The sequence below is a fragment of the Pseudopodoces humilis genome, chromosome 7 (assembly GCF_049639895.1).
Source record: "Pseudopodoces humilis isolate 2021_Gansu_Grassland_sample_001 chromosome 7, ASM4963989v1, whole genome shotgun sequence".
Classification (NCBI taxonomy): domain Eukaryota; kingdom Metazoa; phylum Chordata; class Aves; order Passeriformes; family Paridae; genus Pseudopodoces; species Pseudopodoces humilis.
In genome coordinates, this window is record NC_142206.1 from 14,180,170 (window position 1) to 14,198,826 (window position 18,657).

Here is an 18,657-nt window from a genome sequence, read left to right on the forward strand (position 1 = left end):
TGTCAAAGTTGATGGGATTCCAACATCTTCTAACTACAACCTTACCTCAAGATAGTAAGTGAGCTATAAATTCTCAGCTTCTTCAGGACTAGGATGAATTGACTGTGACGTTTCATTTGAAAAGATTTTACTTTTAGTCACAATTTTCCCTCCCTACATGAAGACTCAAGCATCTTGGTGCCCCATCCATTTATCGTAGCCATTGGACATTCAGTGATATTGAAAGCTGTTCCTAAGCTTCTTCAAGTGAGTAATTTCAAATTCAGAATGCAATAAGTCTTTCCTAGAACATATATAGACCACTTTAAAGAAGCAAGGGAGCAACCAGTTCTTTTTCTTGAAAATGCTAAAAATGAACTTGCTTAGATGAATTTCTGGAGAAAATAGAAATTAAATTTTTAACATTATCTTGACTTGGGAAGTGTTAAGTTTTCTGCTTTTAAATGCATCACTCTGCTGTAGAAGGAAGGATATCTGAGTTGGTAATTCAGTTTGGGATGTTCATGGCAGAGAAGAGTTGGTCTGGTGATGAGCACCATGTGCTCAGTACTGAAAATGCTGCTCTGACCTTTTCCTGGCATGCACACTCTGAACAGAAAGATATTTTGACATTTTTAATGTTATATGAAAGGATATGGATATCCTCTTGTGAAACACAATGAACTTATGTGTTTTATGTCACTCTGCTTTGAGACAGCTGGAGCTGAAAATGGGCTGTAACTATAAACACCATTAGTCCTTTCTTTTTTTTTTTTCATCTGTGTGGAGCACAGCCACCCCTACTCCTGTGCTTTTAGACCTATAAGGATGACAATTTGCCTGCCCCACCTGCACTCCATAGGAGCATTGAAAGGCATGCTCAGGTAAACTGAGACACTGGTGGCTGGGCTTTTGTTGTGCTAATATTTCTTGGCTGTGCAAAGAAAATGAATGTTAATTACTGCTTGTGCCCTAAGATTTTTATGAAAAGGTTATAAGAGATCCTTCAATTTGTGGGAAGGAGGATGACCAGTGTGGTGAGGGGTCCAAGCTGGACATGTGCAATGTGGTGGAGCAGTTTCCTGGGTGACCATCACAACAGCAGTGAAGGCTGTTGCCTTAACCTGGCCACCATCTGCAAAGCCAGTGCTGGAGAACACCAACATGGCCAGCAGGAGGGTGCTGCAGCCCTCCAGCAGGTTTTTGAGAGCTGCTGGGAGAACCAATGGCTGGTGGAGGGTGTTCAACACAAGTGCACTGCATACAGATGAGCTGCCCAGCACAGCAACTACTTAAAGCACTCCCCAAACTCCCCCAAAAGAAGGGGAAGGATCACCCAAAAGCAGCTTCTAAAAGCCATTTGCAGGCATTAGTGCTGTCCCCTGTGCTGCAAGCTGCCTGCAATGAGCATGTCCACATCTCTGCAATGTGCTCACATTTCAAAGGCAGTGCTCCTAACCAGCTGCATCTCAAGAAATTGAGCAATTTTAAAAAATTTTTGGTGTTTTTTTTTGGTGTTTTATTTATTTTTTTTTTAAAGATACCATGCCAAGTCTTTTGAAATGAAAGCTGGGGCAGGCCTAGTGGAGATTAATGTAGGAAAAATGCTGCTGGCTTGATAAGCCACAGATGTCTGTGAGATTTGTGGACGTTGCTGACAGATCGTGATGGTTTGCAGCTTGCGAGGTCCCCCGGCTCCAGGACCAATGTGCTGAATCCATGGCTGGAGGAGCAGGGCAGGGCTTGGCCCAGTGTGGTGCTCCAGGGCTTGAGAAGACCTGGAAGAAAATCTGGTCTGAACCCACTCTGTCATTGTGGAGTTTTCTTAAGTGCTGCACCTATTTATGCAAAATAATGACCATTTTTAAAAATTATGTCAGTATTGGCAACTGTTTTTATAATACTGTAACGGGGAGACAAAAGTTGATGAAACTCTGTGAAAGCATAATATGGTGATGGAAACTCAGGTTATTACACCAACCTTGGGAGATTGAAAAGGTGACTTATGTTGGTGGAATCATTCCTACTGGGTGGACAGGAGCTGGACTTCTGTTAGCTCTGCATACTTAATAAAAGCTATGCAACTTTTTTCAGGTAAGGTGCTTTTTCATTACCTTAAAATACCTTTGTGGGCCCCAATGTTTATATGCAAATTGATACCAATTCTTTCCACGTCTGGGTAACAGGAATTGGTACAATCCTTGTACAAAAAGTCTCAGGAAAATGCAGAAAATTGCTTTGCCAAAATGTTATGAAAATATTTTTTTTAGTTTTTGGGGTTTTTTTCCTCAGAACAAGAAGAAAGTTTATGTAAAATTTTGATAAATGCTCAGCAAGGAAGTAAATTGCTAAATAGCAATTTAAATGCAAATTTATCTATAACAGGAATCTATGCATGTTCTTGTAAACAAATTAGCAAAAAACCAGGCCTTTCTTGTCATCTTTTTAATACTTTTTAATACTTTTTTCCTGCTGACAGCCTCTGTTGCTCACCCAGGCTGGTACCTTTAGCCCTGTGTCTAATCAACACCTCTTGCTTGGTAGAACTGAGAGACAGCTGGTATTCAGCATATATATTTTTATTGGAAAAACTTGTACATTGGTAGCTCACATAAGCTGATTGAGGCAGATAAGAAATAATTTCCATAAATGATAGAAAAACTTTTATTCCATATACCCCCAAAAGTAGCAATAGTTTTAGGGGAATTTGAAAGGAAAATCACAGAACAATTTGGGTTGGAAGGGACCTCAAAAATCATCTCATTCCAATACCCCTGGTCAGGAACACCTTCCACTAGACCAGGCTGCTCAAAGCCCTCTCCTGGCTGGTCTTGAACACTTCCAGGAATGGGGCACCCACAACTTCTCTGGGCAATGTCTTCCAGTATCTCACCACCCTCACATTAAAGAGCTTCTTCTAAAATCTAACCTAAATCTGCCCTCTTTCAGTTTAAAACCATTCCCTTTGTCTTGTCACTATTTCCCCATGTAACAGCTGCTCTTCCTTTCTTTCATAAGCTCCCTTTAAGTACTGGAAGGCCACAGTGAGGTCTCCCTGAAGCTGTCTCTTCTCCGGGCTGAAGAGTTTCAGCCCAGTTTCATATCAGCAGTGCTCCAACCCTCTGGTCACCTTGGTGGCTCTCCTCTAGACGTAACAGGTCCACCTCTTTCTCCAGGTGGGGTTGCAGGAGGGCAGAGTAGGGGGGCAGAATCCCCTGAGAGGCTGAGAAGCCTGACTGCCAGTGAAGACTGAATTCATTGAGTACTCAGCCTTCTCCATATCTGCTGTCAGTATTTCTCTCTTCTCATACCCATCCTGTACACCCTCCTTGGCCTTTCCCTTCTGACCTATGTACTTATAGAATCCCTTCTTGTTATTCTTGGCAAGTCCTATTCCATCTCTGCCTTAGCTTTTCTGATCTTGTACCTACATGTCCAAACTATGGCTACAGTTACCCAAAATATTTGTTATATAATGAGTATTTGAGGAAAAAAAATGAAAATTCTTTCATTTCAATTCCTCCATAAAATGAAAAGTTTCAAACATTTTCTTTGGAGTAGATGAACAGGATGGAAACTGGCTATGTTATATAGCATATTATATAATAAATGAGCTTGAGCCTCTAGATCTTTACAATATTCTGTGCTCGCAGTTTGGGGTGGGAGGGTAGGGGGGATAAAAAGTGCTATACATCATGCTTATCTGATATTTTTGCTTATGAGCACAAAAAAAGCCTGGTGTAGCAATAATAAATACCTGCTGTCACCTACTGCCACCATGACATTAACAAAGGGAACTCTGATATCTGCATTTGCTAAGAGTGAACAGAGACAATGCTCAAGTGAGCCCCTAGATTTCCCACAGACTGCTGTGCTGGAGCTGAGCTATCACTTCTGAGTAGTTATTAGTGCCTTGAATCTTATTTTCATGCTCTTAATGGTTATATTATGTAAATCCATTATATTTGGGGTGGAATGGGTCTCTAATCTGAAAATGTCTTAACACAGCAGCTCTCTGAATAAAATTGCTTGTGAAGATTCCTTTGTGGGAATAAGAATATGAAATTCACCATATAAAACTGGCAATGCTACATAAAACTCCTGCAGGACTGTGTATGTTAGGGGTTTGTTTGAGTTTTTTTTTAAGAATAAGGGAAAAGTGTAATTTATGCCGAGATAATTAGTGGTGTTTTACCACTGAAATGTACACCACTTAGAGGAGCCTTTCACACCTGCACAGAGTATGAAATTCCAAACAATTAAAAACATTTAATGTTTTCTCCTGAAAAAAGTCTGTTGTGTGTTAGCAAAGAAGCATATTTTGAGACTTGTAAAAAATGTGATAAAACAATGTGTGATAAATGGAAAATGTGCTGTCTAAGATCTTGACACATTTTTTCATTCCCCAAAGTAGATATTGATAACTTTGAGAACTAGTGTCACTTGACAAGATTGATTTATTGCTGTATTCCATGAGAAAGGCTTTTGCTTTTCAAGAATTGTGACAGGGAACTATTTGGGGATTTTTGTTCTTCTAAAAACAAAAGTGTGGTGCCATTTGGTCTTTTGGCCAAGAACTGAAAACAAGTAGTAGAGGTTAAAAGTCATCTTAAAAGTGAACAACTTGTCTGTATTTCTACTCATCTTCTATCTGAAAGGAACTCTAAAAGGGGGGATACCACACAAGTTTTTATATTGAATATTAGTTTATTGTGTCCTGTGTAGGTGTTCACTTCGTATTTCTTCAAAGGACAGGAAAACTGCAGTATATCGATCACTACGTTTTTACACTTTGTGCATTCTATGAATGTCATCAGACTTTAAGACATCACATGGAAAAAATTTTGTATGTATCCTGAGGAAGCAAATAACTAAAAAGAAGATTCCTTCAGCTGACAGCTTCAAAATGCCATTCACGAGTGTTTGTGGCAGTATATTAAAATTATTTCTTTAGAAGAGAAATTTAAAATAAGTCATTTAACAGCAAAAGGGAAAAAAATGCATTTGACTTCAGTTAATTAGTGTTCTCATGGTCATCTTTGTAGAGAAATTGTGGAAAAGTAAGAAAATGAAAGCTGAAATCCTCTGTATCCCTGGTGCAAAGCAGGAAGTGCCATCAGCACGCCATGGGCGCTTGGTGCCATCCCTTTCCCAGTTCCCTATTTTTGGAAGGCTCTGTGGAAGGTCAGTGGGAAATATAACTCCTGGCTCCTAAGGCAAAAGCAGCCTGGATTATCATCCATGCGAAACCAAAGACAGGGTGCTAGCAGAGAGCAAATAGTTACTCCTGTTAGTATTTCCTATATTAATGCAAGCAGCTTAAATTTCAGTTGTTCTAAATTAGCAGCTGAATTAAAAAAAAAAATATTTAGCTCTATTTTGCTTCCCCTTGATCAATTGTTCATTATTTCCATGTAATGCTTGAAACCTAATCACCATTGCTGAGAAAATATTTCAGGAAACTATCTCGACAAAGCATTTTAATGTAAATATTAAGAGACAAACTTTTTGTCAGTTTGATAAGAATAAGTCACATATCATACATTCATAATCATACACTTTGTTCATTTTTAATGTGCAGTTTTTACATCTTTATTAAGAAGCCATAAACACTAACAGTGATATTTCATGTTTTGTTACTAAGAGCAATTGAAGGAAGAAATTGCGGGAAGCCCCAGCTCTCCAGCAAGCATGTTTGCATGAGCACAGCAGCACCAGGGAAGGGTTTTGGTTGTCATGGACAAGTCTGTGGTTGCCAGCACATCCCTGGTTTGGAACTGTGGCTTTGTCCTTCTTGTGCCAGCCAGTGGCTGTGACTTTCTTGAGGAAATCTCAGTACAAGACTTCTCCAAGAACAGATGTGTTTGTCTTGTCTCTTGAAAAAATCTTTTAAATGTTAACTAAAATAATTAAATTTTTAAGTATATTTAGAAGCTGCATTTGAGATTCCAGTCCCTCAGAAGGGGAGAAGGCACCAATTTCACCATTCAATGAATGCCATAAGCTGATTTATGTCTTCTTTTGACACTCGGTCATGTGGCAGAGGCAAAGGAGCAGCTGGTAACTGAACCAGTAAAAGTTAAAGAGCAGGAAATGCTATATTACAGAAGCAGAGGTATATTATTAGCTCCTGCACTCTGCTAGAGATGATGCTTGGGATGAGAGAAGCTCTTTGGGAGGCCAGACAAATTTCCCTGAGGCTTTCAGAACTGGTGTTTCCCAGTGGGATTGATGCCTAGAGTCTGGGCCAGACTGTGCCACACAAAAATGAGGGGCCACAGATGCATAGAGGTGCTGGACAATCACATAACTGAGTCCAACACTAGCAGCATATTCCTGCTAAGAGGGATTTTACTGTAATTGAGTGTGCTGAATAAGAAATAAAAAAGTCACAAGCTGCAGCAGTTTGGGGAATTAAAGCTGAAATTTCTTCTGAGTGTTGCATTATCAAATTGGGAAGGACCAAGACAACCCTTCACTTTGCAGACGGTGAAGGGCAGACACTGACAAAAGCATCTGGATTGCCATGTCAGTAGCACATGGAAAATCATGGTTCCTGTCCTTTATACCTCTCTGCATGGGAAATGTGGGCCAGCCCCTCTCCTAACCTTACCAAGCTCACCCTTACAGCCTTGAGTCTTGCTCAGACATCTCTCTATGAGAAACTGCTCCAGACATGGATTGCTCTGACATTGCAACCTCCTTCTCCTATTTTGCCATCCATGTCCTAAGATAAACCATCAACCCCCTGAGTGGGCTGGCAAAGTGTGAGATGCTATAATGTGTATGAATTTAAATGTTTATAAGGAGTGAAAAGGCAAAAGAAATTAACATTACTGATATTTAGCTTTAAAAAAAAAAACCTCAAACAAAATGAAAACCCCACAACCACCCATCCCAACTTTCTTTAAACAGAAAGTATCACTTCATGTAGGAAACTACAGAAGAAGCATTTAAAAGGGTAAAGAAGGAAGAATTCTAACACTGAAAAAAGTGCATGTGATAGCAAATGAGGCCAGTTCTGCATCAAGATGGGGTTTTTGTGACTCTTCATCACATTCCAGATGAAATTCCCCTTTCCTAAATACTGAGTTGAAGCATACTTACTTAAGGATACCGTTGGCACTTGTGTAGTGGCTTTTTCTTTTTTATCAGCTAGAAGTATCTGTGAACTGGAAAGCTTATCATTAATAATTAACGTAGCTTCTTCTGCCATTCATCTCTGTGCCTGCCAACCTGGATATATTAAATTTCTTGAGCTTTGCTTCCAGCTTAGTTTTGATAATCTCATATCCCCGTTGCCATTATTTATATTGCCTTGATCCATCTTGCAAACTGATGTCAAGTTCTCATTTACAGCTATATCTACATCATCCTTGATTCATCTCCTATCTCTATCATATAACAATTCTTTTTATTTGCTTCTTTGCTCTTCTCCTCTTATTTGTACACAACAGTCTTGTTGCTGTTTGTTCTGAATGGCAATTCTTCAATTTGTAAAATAGCACTTGTTCAAGTTGCATTTAAATTATATTCAAAAATAGAATTTTTTTTAGTAGACAATGGGGTATTTTTCATATACCCTAAACTCTCTTCTAAATCCATTTTGCATTTTTTAAAATTGTGTATTTCTTTCATCTTAAAAAATTAGCTATGTTTAATTTATTTATTTATTTAAAAAAAATAAAAATAAGAGGAAAAGCAACAGCTTCTAAACTGCAGATTGAAAATTAGCTTGTCCTTAGCAAGTGAGATAGTTTTGGCAGCAATCACACTAAACAGGGATTTTCCAATCTTGGCTGCTAACATGAGATTCCTCGTTCAGGATCACATTGCTTGTAGATTACAGAATTGGCCACAGAATAGACACACTACTCAAATGACAGATTTGTCCAACCTGTGCTGTGTTACAGGAAACGGGGCCATGTTTTGTAAACCAGAGCTAATATTTTCCATCTGTAACCAAATACAAGACTGATGAAGGACATAAAGAATATTCTGAAATGGAGAGCAACTGGAAGAAGAAACACCGAGTCTTTAAAACGATGCAAAATAAATTTAAATTTTTTTAAAAAATTCATTTAAAAATTTAAAAACATGCAAAAATGCATTTTTGCTTATTTCTTTCTTATGATCTTGCAGCCTGAAAGTCCAACACATGAATACCCATCCCAAGAGCAGGGCTCCAAGTTACAGACCAGGAGCTGAGCTGCGGGGAGGTGATTGGACCAGTTCATCAGTGCTCCCAGGCTTTGCCTCATGGGTCCCCAATGCCCTTGGTCCCTGTGTGATGTGTTGCAGTGTCCCTAAGTGGGTTAGTGGCAGATGTCCTTATGTTTTTGGATGGATGCTGGTTTATGGGCCATTTAGTGTTCCTTGTTCCTTTTGAATATAAAAGCAATGGTACCAATTTGAGATGCTTTTATGATTTGTCCTTGGTAGAGGACAGCTTTCCTGGCAGATGTTGTTGCACTTTCAAAATTGATTTAAAAAGAAGGGGAGGCTCTGTGTTGGGAACAGGGAACTCTGTGAAAAGCTCTACTGAACTCATCCCGTGTGGACCAAGCAAGTGCGGGCAGGAATTCCCATTTTCAAGGCATATTTTAGAAGATGGGGCCAGAGGTGCCAGTGTGAGAGCTGTATAAGATTGAAAGAAAAAAATCTTATAATGGCTCTCAAGTGATGATGGAGATGCTCACCAGGCTGGAACTTCCAGGGTGCTGAGGTGGTGTACCCACCAAACTGGATTTGTGCAGAACAGATGGCCACAAAACTTTCATGGTTGTGGAAAAGGATTTCTGAAAGGGCAGAATTTGGCTCGAAGTATTTCTCCAAGGTTGTTGTGCCTGCAGCAGTCAGTGTTTTAACCACAGGGTGAAAAATGCTGCCTGTGTAAAGCAAATACTCCTCTGACCACTTGTATTCAATAGCAATGACTGCACAAAGCCTGTGACCAGCTAATTTTAGTGTGGGTTGGTTTGGGGTTTTTATCATAAAAACTGTCACCATATATAATATATATGGTAAACCATATATAATATATAATGTAAACCACACACACACACTTCCACCCTCATTTCCTTCTGCTCAGAGTAGCACAAGGCTCATCTAGGACTGTAAGAAGGCCATCTAGGACTGGTGAAGTGTATAAGTATTTTAAAGTGCTTCTAGAAAGTAGGTTTTAGGTATGAAGAGTAGGAAATCACTGGTGGGAAACAAATAAGTTATGGGTTTCAACACAAAGGAGGTGGCAGAGGTGACTGTCTTTTACCAGACAATGGACCTGGCTGTAATTTTTTTATATTTATGGTGCATAGAAAGACAATTTATTTAACTTCTCAGTGTTTATTAAACACAAATATACTTTACTTGAAAGTTCAGTATCAAATAGAATGATTTTCTCATGCTGAGTAACAAACATTTTTAGGAGAAAACAGATTGTAATGATGTTACAGCCCCAACCTACAGTAAGATATATAAGAGAAATATTGGTACCCTCTCAAATGGAAACAACACCGTTTCCATGGTCTGTTACTACAAAGACTCTCTTATCATACCTCAGGTAGTAAATGTTTATTAAAATAGTGATGAAAAACATTGGAAAGTACAATTAGAAGGTGGTTCATCAAGGCGGAAAGGGTGCCCTCTTAAGATGACTGCTGTTTCAAATTGGGAGTCTGTGCTGGCTTTATTGTAAATTAAGACTTTGAGCAATGCTCTGGGACATAATTGCATGTTTGTAACTATAATTTGAGTGTTGTAATACTAACAATTCAAATTAGCTTTAAAGAGAAGGTTTGAGGTGTCTAGTTATAAGTGTGAACACTGGTATTGTTTTAATATAATACATCCTTTTATGAAGAAATAATCATTGATGCTTGTTAATTGCTTTTGCTAAGGTTAAGTTTAGAGTTCAAAGTTTGCTTGTCTGATTTGAGAAAAGGAGAAGCCTCATTATTAACAGCTCACATTAATTATAGGGAGATGGGACAGCAGAGCTGAGCATCATTTCCCATCTCTTCAGCCAAGAGGAATAGAAAGAGCAGCACTTTTGTGGCTGCTGTGTGGGGATGATACTAAGCTTGGAATTTAAGCACTTGTTTCAGTTAGACATTAGTAAAACATCCTAAAGTTTGAAAAGCTACAGCTAATGTTGGAATTGCTAAATGCTGCTTTATTCTTTAAAAATGGTCATGGACAATTGTCTATCTCTTTTCACTTGGTAAGGACCCAGGGTGGTGTTTTTTCTGGGTGCTCCAGATGAAGGCTGGTCCTAAGTCTGCTACATTATGCCAGTCTTGGTCAGTCAGTTTCAGGGCAGACAGTTGCTGTCCCATGCACAGGCTGCTCCCTTGTCTGCTGTTGATTTTAGGATTAGTACCAAACCTGGGAAATAGAGCAGTTTCAGAAAAATAGAGGTAGCTGAGGTAGTGTAACTCATGGACTTTTAAACATCTGCAGCTACAAGATAAAGACCAGTTTTAGCAGACACATTTCTGCTCATCATTTGCCAGAAAGACACTTGCTGATTGTGACTAGATTCTGCTGATTCTAGCTTTGTTTATGAGTGGAATTGGAACTAGCTTTAAGGCTGTCAGCTGAAGGGTTCAAACACACATTTGTTGTGGAGGCATACCCCTTCATGGGTAGGATGAGAGCTGACACCTGCAGGAACTTGAATTAGTTCTGTAAGGTTTAAAGCAGTGGTTAGTGCTGAGATGGAGGCTCTGGCTCAGGAAAGCTGAGGCTGTTGATTTGGTTCTTGGACCCTTGCACTTCAAAGTTGGATGAGGAAAAGGAGAATGCTTTATCCCATCCAGCACTGGTCAGGGATAAAGCCATCTTGCTAAACAGAGCCAGCCTTGCAGCTCCCACTACCAGGACCCCACCTGGACCCTGGGGTCGGCTTGCCAGCTTTGATTCCAGGTGGTGCCAGTCTGGGTCTAGTGAAAGCTAAGGATGAAGGATGCAGATTTCCTTCTGCTCTTTGCTGGGATTGTGTTGCCTAGGGACTCCACCTGGGACAGTGCTTGCAGGTGCAATTAATACCAGATTAAGTAAAAGTATGGGATGGGACAAGAATAAATTAAATACCTTATTTGCTCTGTTCTTCACATTTTTGGTAAACTGACTTTTCTGCCTGTGTCCAGCTCACTCAGAAGCTCCTTTTGTGGGTGATGAGTGAATCTCTGTGCATAGCTCTAACCCTTTACATTTATTTTCAATGCTAAATTGTTATTTATAGAAAGGAGTTTTACAAAGGCTGTGGAATTATTGGCTGTATGTTTTAAAAAGTAAGCCAGATGAGGAACAAAAATAATTTGGATTCAAATTCTTTTAAGTCCAAGCTGTGCATTTACTCTGCTGCTATTCATGGGATCCACTAAAAATCTGCATTACAGTCTTTTAGATTTTTTCAATTCTTCTTTTGCTTTGCAAAAATTTGGAACTTCAAATTAAACCCTGGGAAAATAATCATTTGGTCTGGCTGAACATTTGATAAGCAGACATGGAAGAAGCTGGTGCATAAACTGTTTATTGTTGCCATGTGGGGACACAAGCAGGAGGAATATATGGAGCAAAGTGGGACTGTGGTGTTTCTCTTTGGGGAAATCTGTTGTTTTGCAAAACATTTCTATGAAATAGGGAATAACCTGGGATGCCCTAGAGACATACCTGGGCACCAAGTCAGAGTCATGCACAAACACGTGGCAAAGAACCGACTTTCACTTGGCCCTGACCATTTGCTTTTCCATTTGCACAGCAAGATGGGTTGGTCAACCACGCAGGCAAAGCAAGAGGCTGCCACCTCCCTGTGGCACAACCATGAGCTTATGAGGCAAGGAAAGTCTTTGACAGGGCAGTGAGAACAGCCAAAGCCAGATGGGACTGCAAGCTGCTGGGAAAACATTAAGGAAGGATGTGGGGAAAGCTGCAGTACTTGTAAATATTATCATCTGCATGGAGTTCAGCATGCCTTGGTGTTGTGAAAAGCTTTGGCAGTGCTTTGCAGTGAATTACGTCTGCAGTGAAATGTGAGCAGATGAAAACTGGAAGCAACCATGCTAAACACTCCTGAGGCTTTACCCTTCCAAATGTTTATGTTTATGTGGCTCCTGTTTTGATCACCTGCTTGCAGCTGAGTATTTTCCCTTTCCTCCTTGGATTTTAAGGGAGCAGAAGACTAATAAAGGGCAGGAGTTCTCTTCCTCCTCTCTTCTCACACCCTGCTTGGAAGACAAGCGAAATGTCCTGGCAAGCAGATCTGAAGCAGGTCCCTAAGCTTTTGGGAGACCTAATGAGGGTCTCTGTGTTGTGTGTGCAGTACTCTCAGGGGGCTTGTCAGACTAGAAACGGGAGTTTTGGTGTTGTTAAATGTGAGGGGAAAAAAATAAATATTTCCTGTCTTCATGAACACCAAACTGGCTCAGCCCTGCACGTTATGCTGGCCTGTGCTCAGGTCCTTGGTGAGCCTGGGCTTTCCCAGTCCATCCCTCATGCTCCAACACATTTTCTGTGCAGCTGGACAGCCTGGGGCTCATGTGTTAAAACAGAAGGTGCTGGGATGCCCTTCCCCTCCCTGGTACACACCTTCCACACTCCTCACCACAGGGGAGGCTCCTGGAGGCTGACATTTCATATCACCACGTTGCCATGCCTGTCTCTGACAAGGAGAAAATTTTAGTTGCTCGCCTCATTGGGTTGCAAACCTTTATGAACACCGCAACTAATAGCCCTGGTAAGTAGAAGATTAATTTCTATACCACCTGGCAGCAAGCTGTGGATTAGGCTGCTGTCCCTCGTGTGGGTTTAATGTTGGAGGAATGGGGCACTCGAGCACCCAGACAATCAGCCTCTTGTTTAAACAATGAGCTTCTCGGTCTTGTTAGCCAGCACTCTTAAATTTTCATTTTATTCTGGTATGCAGGCTTGTGTGATGTGGAGAATTGCTTCAGCACAGAGACTGCAAACCTGTTCAATTAAAGGAAATGCTCAGATCCAGCTGTTGGAGTCCCATGACTGCCAATACTCCTCACAGAGTAAGTAAGCCCAACACACTCTGCCCTTGGAACAGATACGACAATTTGCGCCTTAATTCTCCTGGAAAAAAGAGCCTTTGTTGGGAGAGGACGATTGGGGAAAGGAGGAGGAATGCAAAGTGTGGTGCAGAAAATGCCCAGTGAGACCAAGTTTTCTGCAGATAACAGAGAGGGCTCTATAGCATGAGCATGAGGTAACAAGGCACCATCAGAAGCACGTATGGTACAAGCTCCTGTTACAGCTATAGAATCATCTTGCAAGTTTTGCAAATGCTTTCCTCTCTTGAAAAAAACATATGTTGTGGAGTAACTTACCCTAGGCTTTCACTTCCAAGGAACAGGCCGACCATCACAGCCCTGGAGTGTGACCATACACTGCACTATTTGTGCCTGGGCTTTCAGTTGCCTTAGTTTTGGTGACAAGTTTCTACACCATTTGCAGGTGACAGAGGTGTTGGGACAGTGTCTGATGGTCACCTAGATATGCCAGATGTTTTTGTACAGGTCTTTTTATAAAAGACCTTTTATATTTTTTATGTATATCTACAAATATCAATAGACATATTATTTATCTAAAAATATAATATTATACATATTTATACATATATATAAAGGGCTGTAACTGTTTCAGTAAGTGCTGAATACACTTCAGCTATAAATGCACAGGAGCTGACCTAATGCTCACGTCTTAACCAAGAGCTAAGTTCCTAAGATTGAGGCAGGGGAAGGAAGACATTGGAATAGGATAAACCACAGGAAGAAATGACAGGTTTCACCTGAGTGACAGAAGCCATCTCCTCATGGGCACCTGGAATCCTCATCCCAAAGCAGGGACTGGTAACCTCTTGTCTGACTTCAGGAACGATCATATCTCTGGAAATGCAGTTTTCCCTACTCCTGCTGTCGCTTCCCCCTCAACCTCACTTTGTTGACTGTTTAAAAATTGTGACATGGGGGCTTTAGAAAGATACTAGGCACAGTTTCAGCTGCTGAGGTGGAAATGGGTTTCTGACTGGCCCTCAGTGGCAGGCAGGCGGTTGCTGTACCCTAGGCTGCACTCGTGCCATTTGTCACACAGGCTAAAACTTGAAAAGGTTGCATTTTAATTTACTAGGTGTGCCGGTGAGGTGCACAGGATAGCACCCCATACTGAACTGGATAATAAAGTCTTGACTGTTAATTGGCTGCCCCAAGTGTCTTTTTTAGTCAAGTATAGGTCCATCTTCCCCCTTGTATAGATATAAATATATATGTACACATATGCAAATATTTATGTACTTACATGTAGCTCTGTGTGTGTGTGTGTGTGTGTATAAATACACACACATATCTATAGATACATCATTTATGTACATGTTAAAAAAATATATAGATGCCTGACTTTATTGCCAGGTTGAGAAAGGGCTCTGGTGCTTTAAATCAGTGCAGAAGATGAAGCAGCTGTTGGGTCAAATCTTTGCAGCTATTCTATTGTGTGTTTCTTGTTTCAGGCAGCAGCTGAGCCCACAGGCTCTGTGCAAGAAATTTGCTGAAGAAATCCCCTCTGCACGTGGCCAACAGCCTGAATCAGCCTTTTCTGGTGGATGGTGAAACAGTGGAAGACCTTTGAAGGAAATTGCTACCATGGGGTTTGTCTGGCTGTGAGGTATGTACAGCACCCCTTGTCCCTGCTTCATCTATTTGTTGTTAAAGTGTATTTTATGGACACATTGTTAGCAACAGATTGAAGGAACTGCTTTGTAAATCAAAAATAAATAATTCTAACTGTCTGCATGATATGATGTACATATGGTTTTCTTTCAGGTAAGTAAAAATGCAGAACCAGAGAACAACTGTGGTCCAGCTGATGAGGTGGTATAAATCAAGAGTTGGGGCCCTAAGGTGAGTGGGCTGAAAACAAACACTTAATGACTCCCTGCACTGTTCCTCTGTGTTTAGGGCAACTGAAAACAGGGTAAACAGTAAAAAACATCTCCAGAGCCCAAGCTTTACTGAGTTTTTGGCTCACTGTCTAGTGTAGATGCTTGTAAGACCTCTCCCCTAGCAGGCTGGCAGACTGACCCTCCCTTAGAGTTATAAACCCAGGTTGTTGCAATGAAAAATGCCTCTATTAATAACCTTGCCTTGGGTTTAGATTTTTTGCAGATGTGCTTCCCTGAGGAGGAAGAGCAGAAAGAGCCTTTGCTCCAGGAGCTACAATTGTGTCCCACCCCAGCTGGACAAGCCCCTGCACCTTCAGCATCTCTCCTGCTGCTGTGGAGGTGCTTGCATGAGAGCAGTCTGCCATGCACCTTCACCTGCGGGGCTGTCTCTTATGTGTGCCTCTTGCAGCCACAGACACCTGCTCCTGTGTGCAGGGGGAGTGTTAGGCCACTCTTGACAAGGCTTCAGCTCACACAGAGCCAGGGCTGTGCTGTGAGGGGGAGTGGGACACAGAAAACCCTTACAGCCTTGAAAACCCAGGGGACTGCAGGCAGAATCCTGTTGCACAGCAGCCAGACTGACTGGCACCCCAACAGGGCACTTCATCCCCAGACAGCTGCAGCTGGCCATGACAACAGCCATGCTGGGCAGTGTTGGGGCAGGCTGCAGGGCAGCTTTGGGGGGAATGCAGTGGCACCCATGACTGGTACTGCTTCTTGCACAGCACAAACCACTCGTGATGTACATGTGGGACACAAACCCCTGGCATGCCCCAAGTGCACACCACACTGGAGACAAAAAACACACATCCCTACACTCCTAAAAGACACAACACCCTCTGCTGCACAGCACTTACTGCATAAATGGAAAGCAAAGGAGGTGTGTGCTACAGACGCGGGGTGCAAGCCACATCAGCCACACTCGGTGGAGGCAGGATCTGCGTGCTACTCCTGTTTTCCCAGTTCAGGTTTCCCAGCCGCTGCCTTTCTTACACTGGTGGGATTGACAGTAAGCAAAAGCAGAGCATAGCACATCCCCCCTGGGTAGTAGAGCAGAGAAAACAGCATTCACCATCTCCATTCTTTCCTCTGCCCTTCACTTTTAAATAAACACCTAATAACATCCATATTTGTCTTAAACCATCTCAGCCTTCCCAAAGCACTGATCCTGTTGACCCTCAGTAATATCAGGATGCATTCAAGTGTTGCTTGAGGCAGTGCTGTGCCTGGTGGTACACACTAAGCCATGCACAGTGCTAAAGACACAGCTGGATAGCCCAGGAGCAGAAGGCTGTTATTGGCTGGAGAATGACACTCATTTCCCCCAAATATTTAATAACCGTGGTTAATTTCAGTGTCCTACCTGAGTCACTTGTTTGAAGCCAAGTAATGAAAGCCACCACCACCAACAGAAAAGCTTTTATACCTTAGCATTATGGTACAGCACCCATCCCTCTGCAGTGTGGGCTTCAAGCTGGTTGATTTAAGTCACAGCTGTCTGGTCAAAGCTCCATTTTATTGCCAAGTGTATGCACTTTTTCCCGAGTAAAACATTCCATCTCATTAAGGTTGTTAACAACACACCCTCTCTCCCCTCCCAGGAGAAGCAGATGCACACTCCAGCACTCTCAGCAAGCATTACCTCCACAGAAGCATGTCAGAGGGAGCCCCCAGACAACTCTCTCTGCCTGTGCTGTGGCACAGCAGATGCTCAGCTAGGAAAGAGTCAGCCTGCTCCCCTGTGTAACCCAACTCCCCCGTGCCACAGCTTGAGTGTTTCAGCTGAGTGTGCCTCAGCAGGAATGCTGCAGGACAGTGCTCCTGACTGCTAAGCACAGCTTTGATGGTCACACGTATTCATTCTTGCTGGAGGGACTTGCATGCCCAGCAGGCAGAGACCTGCCTTGCTCACATAACTGCTCCTGGTGCTGTAAATAAACCAAGCCTGGAGCAAGAGCTGTATTTTTACTGGTCCTGGACAGAGTGACTCACCAGGTTTTCTGTGGTGGAAGCCTGGACCTTAAAAAAAAAAAATTAACACAATAGTCTGCTGCATGTTCTACCTCAGGGTGCAGGCCTGTGCTGGGGCTGAGGAGACCAGAGCCTACTGCTTTGGGTTTTTTTTAATTGTAGGTTTATGTATTGAGTCAGAAACAGGTGAGGGCACTCTCCTGCCCTCTGGAGTCCTTCAGCATCTGAGTGTCACTTGCTCTATTCACCAAGAGCCACCCAACAAAAGTCACTCCCAGCTTGAGGCCACCAGCAGCACATGTCCTCAGCGTTCACTGGGGAAAAAACAACTTTACCTGCAGAGTTTATGAAATTTGGAAGCACTGAACAGCTCAGAATTTGCACAAAAGGAGTGCACATCTTCAGTAAAACTGAAGTATGAAAACTACCCTCACCAATATCCTTCTGAGGTACCCTTTTCAAGTGTGTTAACAACAGATTGGCACTAGGTAGCTTTTCCCTGGCTTTGTCAAAGGGAAAGGACACTGGGGATCCTTCAATATTTCTGAATAAAGGTTTTAAATTACACATCCAGCTCCTATTTTAGAATGGATTTTGACACCAATGAGAAAGAATGCTGTTGATGGTAGGGGTGAGGGGGACCTGCATGCCTTGCTGGTGAAGGGTCACACAATGTTTGACAGGTAACACAAGGTGTGCTGGTGACTCCTTTCACCCTGAGACTCAGGTAAATACACTGCAGCCTGCTGACCATCACAGGAAGCCTCACAAGTGTGGACAGGTACACTCAGCAAGCAAACAGAGAAACCTAAATCAGGTACAATCACATCAAACAGTAAGTTCTCACAAAAAATTATAATAATAAAAAAATTATTTAGATTATTATAGGTACAATCTAGCATAGCATAATACCAGGTCATGGTGGCATGATGTCAAAGTGTCAAAGCATCTGCTGAACTACCACCACTAGAAGCTTGAGTTTCTATGAAGTACTAAAGTTTCTATCTCTAACCTTGAGTTTAATGCATCTTAGAGGCAAGTTTCCATGTTACACTATGTGTATGCTAAAGTATACAATACTTAAACAGGCACAAGAGCAGAGTTCCAGAAACTAAAAAAGTGTCTTCATAGGTTATCTAGTTTATCCCACCATTATTCTGTAGTGAGAAATACATCCACAATGCTCCCTGTAGATTTATGTGCACCCATACCTGATCCATGCTTGCCAGCCACATAAAGCACTCTATGAAGCCCCTTGTGAAGTCTATAAATAAAGCAATGCTGGACAATCTTGGTTCTAGGGACATCTTTTGTATTGTATTTTGTATTTATTTTGTCTAAACTTATTCTTTTTCTTTGGTGGTTGTATTTCATCTTTCCTTCTGTGATTCAGGCCAAGCAGATAATTTCCTTCGTTGCCCCCCCCACCCTGGGTGTCACATTTTCTAGACCCAGTTGTGGATTTAATTCCAGTGATCCAGAGGAAGGAGCAGCCTCCTCTCTCTTAGTTCAGAGGAGTCAAGCAGAAAATCCCCCATATGGAGTCAGTAACTTTTATCCTGTGACCCAGGGGACATCATTCATGTTGCAACTTGGATGATATTTCTGGAGCAAGACATGAATTAATTCCTGGAGGCTGGGCCCACGGAAAGCATTCCTGTTTGTCACCGACTGCCACCCAGAGCTACAGGGACTTGATGCAAATGTCGTGGACGCAGCCATGTTAGACTGATGGAGCCCAAACT

The 18,657-nt window shown here is 41.9% G+C and overlaps 1 long non-coding RNA gene across 1 annotated transcript; it reads left to right on the forward strand.

Annotated features, from left to right (window-relative positions):
- The first annotated feature begins 12,613 nt into the window (after positions 1 to 12,613).
- Positions 12,614 to 14,937, forward strand: LOC148183977 (uncharacterized). The gene is made up of 4 exons (XR_015772957.1): positions 12,614 to 12,718; positions 12,908 to 13,019; positions 14,510 to 14,664; positions 14,823 to 14,937. It is a non-coding gene; the product is annotated as an uncharacterized LOC148183977 (long non-coding RNA).
- The last annotated feature ends 3,720 nt before the right edge of the window (positions 14,938 to 18,657 follow it).